The sequence below is a fragment of the Penaeus vannamei genome, chromosome 25, assembly GCF_042767895.1.
Source record: "Penaeus vannamei isolate JL-2024 chromosome 25, ASM4276789v1, whole genome shotgun sequence".
Classification (NCBI taxonomy): domain Eukaryota; kingdom Metazoa; phylum Arthropoda; class Malacostraca; order Decapoda; family Penaeidae; genus Penaeus; species Penaeus vannamei.
This window is the reverse complement of record NC_091573.1, coordinates 31,669,976-31,674,975: the sequence shown is the minus strand read 5'-3', so window position 1 is coordinate 31,674,975 and position 5,000 is coordinate 31,669,976. Positions and strand designations below refer to the sequence as shown.

General features: G+C 41.7%; 1 protein-coding gene across 2 annotated transcripts in view; it reads left to right on the top strand.

Annotated features, from left to right (window-relative positions):
* Nucleotides 1–5,000, top strand: part of LOC113809270 (uncharacterized) — a 56,175-nt gene that overhangs the window by 1,608 nt on the left and 49,567 nt on the right. The window lies entirely within an intron of this gene.

Below are 5,000 nucleotides of genomic sequence, written 5' to 3'. Positions count from 1 at the left end.
ATATATATATATATATGTGTGTGTGTGTGTGTGTGTGTGTGTGTGTGTGTGTGTGTGTGTGTGTGTGTATGTGTGTTTGTGTGTGTGTGTGTGTGTGTGTGTGTGTGTGTGTGTGTGTGTGTGTGTGTGTGTGTGTGTGTGTGTGTGTGTGTGTGTGTGTGTGTGTGTGTGTGTGTGTTTGTGTACGTGTGGGTGTGTATTTCTGTATGTGTGTGTGTTTTGTGTGTGTGTAAGAATGTATATGCTTAGTAAGATAGATGGATAGAGAGGGGAAGGGGGAAATAGAGAGAGTGAGAGAGGGTGGGGGCGAGGGAGGGATGAGGAAAGAAGAGAGAGAGAGAGAAAGACAGAGAGAAAGACAGAGAGAGAGAGAGAGAGAGACAGACAGACAGACAGACAGACAGACAGAGAGAGAGAGAGAGAGAGAGAGAGAGAGCGAGAAAGAGATTCAAACAGACATTTAAACAAACCTACAGACAGACAGACAGACAGGCAGGCAAACAGACAGAGAAGTTCCACTGCCGCTGACCTGACAATCCGCTGACCTTAAACTCCATATCTAAGGCTAACCAGAAGGTAGTGGAGTAAAAATGCTGCCTTGCAAGTATTTAATTATGCAAATGACATCATATACTGGAATATCTTTTGCCAATAGAAATTATTAACAAACTCTTGCAATCTTGAGAATTTTAAGACGAAGACGGAGAAAAAAAGGGGGAGCAACAACATTAGGGAGAGGGAGAGAAATAGGGAGAGAAAGAGGGAGAGGGTGAGGGGGGGAAGAGGGAAGAGGGGGGGGTAGAGTGAGTGGAAGAGGTACATAAAATGGGAGAGAGAGAGAAGACGGAGATACAGATAGGGAGATAGAGGAAGAGAGAGATAAATAGATAGATAGAGAGAGAGAAAGAGATAGATAGATAGATAGATAGAGAGAGACCCAACAGCAAACCATCATCAAGTCACTCGGAATTGATCACTAAGTTATTGAAAACCAACTAACAACAAACTAACAACCCAAAAAGCCACTAACAACTTAACGAGTCACCAACAAGCCAGAAAACAAGGCGCCAACAAGCCAACAAGGAAAAGAAAAGAAGGAGGAGAAGAAAAAGAGAAAGAAAAGAACTGAAAAAATAAAAATAAAGAATAAAAACAAAAATGAAAATAAAAATAAGAAGTCAAGGAAAGAAAAAGAAGAAGGATTAAAGAAGATGAAAATAAGAAGACAAGGAAAGAAGAAAGAGTAAAGGAGAAAGAAAGAAGAAAACAAAAAGGACAGAAAAAAGGGCCAGGAAAGAGCCAAGAAAAAAAAAGAAAAAAAAAGAAGACAAGAAAAGAAGAAGTAAAGTACAAAGAAAGAAGAAAACAAAAACAAAAATAGAAAAAAAGGGCCAGGGAAAGTGCCAAAAAAAAAAAAAAAAGAAAGACAAGAAAAGAAGAAGTAAAGTACAAAGAAGAAAACAAAAAGATAAAGAATAGAGAAAAAAGGGCCAGGGAAAGCGCCTTCGCATCGGCTGGTGAGACGATGGTGTGCAGACGACAATTCTGTCCGGTGTTCCGCGCTGCAATTATGGCCAGGCGTTGATAATGGCCCCGTCCCGCTGGCCTCGCGCTGCCGGGCCACCCTGAGCGGAGCGAGGGCCTTCCTGTCTACGCTGGGTGGGTTGGCTTTTTTTTTTTTTTTTGGGGGGGGGGGTTGGATTTTTGGGTTTCTGTATTTTTTTATTTTGGATTTTTGGGGGATTTTTATTTTGTCTTGTATTTCGGATTTTATGTATATATTTTGAGTTTTGGATTTTTATTTTGTCTTGGATATCGGATTTTATGTATATTTGTTTTTGAATTTAGGATTTTATTATTATTATTATTATTATTATTATTATTATAATTTTAAAGATTGTTGATGGTGGATCGGGGTTCTTAGTTTTGATTTTTTTTCTTTGTTTTTTTTTTCTCTCTCTTTTATTTGTGCTTCTTGTGTCCTTTTAGGATTATTATTATCATTTTATCTTTTGGTTTTGGTATTTTAAATCTTTTTCTTAACTGTCAGTGCAAGGAAGATGATATTCAGTGTGAGTGGAGGATGTGTTTTCAGTGTGAATATCAAGGACTTAAAAGGTGGATTAAGTATTAGTATTAGTATTAGATGAGATTTGTTTCGTTCATTTATTTATTCATTAATTTATTTACTAGTATGATTCATTGCAGACAAAGGGAGATTTTTTTCTCTTTTTTTTCTTTTTGTGAGTTAAGGGTTTAAATTTTAATTGCAGACAAAGGGATTTTTTTTTTTTTTTTTTTTTTGTAAGTTAAGGGTAAATTTTACTATTGAGGTGAGAATGTTCTAGAAGGGAGCATAGTGGAGCGTGTATTCCAGTGTCAAGCTAAGACTTTTCTAGAACGACGAATCGAGGAAGCGAGATGGCCGACGGTGTACTCACGTGTACTCGCGTGGTCTGGTGTTGGGACAGGACAGGGCAGTGTTACAGGGCGCGAGGGCGGTTGCTACAGGTTAAATGAGGTCGTCGTGTGTTAAATATCCCGAGGCAACGTTGCCAGGCGCCGTCGTTGCTCGTGTTGCAGAGCAGGCAAGGCCAATCTTGCAACAGGGAGTCCGATGGTCGAGCAGAGAGATAACTGGTACGGAGAGGAGTCCATGGGAATAATTTTAGAGGATAATTAGGCGAGATAACCGAGGGAGCGAAAGGGGGAGTGTACCCCATTAGGGAGGCATACACCCCTTGGCTTCACTACACGCCTTCCTCTCCCCTCTCCCCCCTCCCCCCCTCCTTATCCACCTCGGTCATGGTCGAGCTGCACCGTCTTCAGATAATCTCAAGATACAGACCTGTTCGGGAGACAGCAGTCCAACGCATTGCTTGTTTATCCTTGCAATTAGCAGAGTAAAGCAGCTACTGAGTGCGATCTCGCCCAGACGCTCCATTGATTACGATTTTTTTTACATTTTATTTTCATTCTTATTAAATCCTAACATGGTATCCCCCTGATACCCCTCGCTACACAATCCAATATACCTATTACATGGTTCACAGCTCTGACTGGTTCGTTGGTTGTTCGCTAACTGATCTTTACTCACCCTACTCAACCCTTCCCTTCCACCCCCCCCCCTCTTGCCCCCTGCCACCTTAACCAGTGCAAAGTTACGCAGGTAGGGAGAGTGGAAGAGGGGGAGGGGGGTAGAGGGGGCTGGGGAGGGGTGCGTTACTCACCTATGATGGGCGAAGGACACGCTCTCGATGCGGGCAAGACACTCAGCTGTTTTCACGTACTGTTGTGTGGTGTGATCTTTTGGGTTGGATGTTTAGCGTTCTGTGAATGTGGAAATGACTAAACAGATGTTTGACTCTCTGCATACTCTCAAACTACTGAGCTTTCATACTGTGGAGAAAAGAAAGATCCATTCTCAGATATTTAAAAGATACTCCACTTTACCCGCCAACGTAGAAGAAAAAACGCGAAAAATCCCTCTTATTCGGACAACGGTAAACAACCAACCTCTTAGACGAACACAAACTCAACCACAAACGACGTCAAACAAAACCACACAACACCCACTCTTTATTCAAAACGCTCACTCAACCCCACGCCATCTATTATAAAACAAAAACCACCTCTTACATAAAAACGAGAGCGAACGAGCGGTCATAATCACCTTCGTAATCGTTTTCCTTAATCGCTCCCGACAACAAACCACCATCGACTACCTATCCATCACCATAAACTACACCTTAACCTCACACACAATACGACCCTACAGAGTGCGGCTCATCAGGAACCACTTAAGTGTCGGGATTAACAACCTAATGATCTAAACACGGGTAAAAACTGGGCGCCAGAACCTGCAGTGTGACGGAGAAGACTTCCATCACACTCGGAGGCGGGGAAAAAGGATTACATTTTTCTTTTTTTCTTCTTTTTGTTTTCTTTTTCGGGTTAGGGGAATGGGGGAGGGGGTTGGGTGGATGGGGAGGAGGAGGGGGAGGGGGTTGGGGGGGTGTTCGAAGGGTGGAGGGTGTTTGAATCCATTTTTTCCCTCATTCTTTTATTTTTTTCTTGTTTTCTCTTTATTTTTTTTCCTTCTATCTCCTCACTCTCACTTTTTATTACATTTTTTCCTTTAATCCACTTCCCATTCTTTATTCGCTTATTCTTTCACTTGCTCACTGTCCTTACTCCCCCTTCCCTCTTCTCTCTTTCTCTTTCCCTTACTCTTGCTGAGAAACAAGGAAAACATTCGCACGTCTTAATGTTGTAAAACAAGTAAAAAAAACAATAAAAAACAAATCAGTTACATGACGCAGCACTATACTATTTTTCTTTCTTGTGTGTGTTTTTTCTTCTTTTTCTTCTTCACCTGAAGATGCTCTTCTGTGAAAACGTGTAATATCATACATTAAAGTATTATAATGCAAGTTTAACTGTTGTTAATCATGAGGTTATATGACCTTGCAATTGCAGCGTCACAACGGCTAGATAACCTGTGTATGACTTTTTCACATACGCACACACACACACACGCGACGTTTGCATGTAAACACTCACGCACACACACACACACACACACACACACACGCACACGCACACACACACACACACACAGAGAGAGAGAGAGAGAGAGAGAGAGAGAGAGAGAGAGAGAGAGAGAGAGAGAGAGAGAGAGAGAGAGAGAGAGAGAGAGAGAGAGAGAGAGAGAGAGAGGGAGAAAAGAGGAGGAGAGAGAGAGAGAGCTAGAGCGAGAGAGAGAGAGAGAGGGAAAGCGAGAGCTAGAGCGAGAGAGAGAGAGACAGAGGGAAAAAGGAGAGAGAGAGAGAATGAGAATGCATATAGGCTAAAAGGTAAACATGATATGTTTAATAACGCGACAGTAGACAAAATGAATATTATCTCTGATACGACAAGCATCTTCACAACTTTAGCCTGGGCCTGAGTCGGCGCTGTGATACGGAGATAATATATATAATTTTCTCATATACTAAACG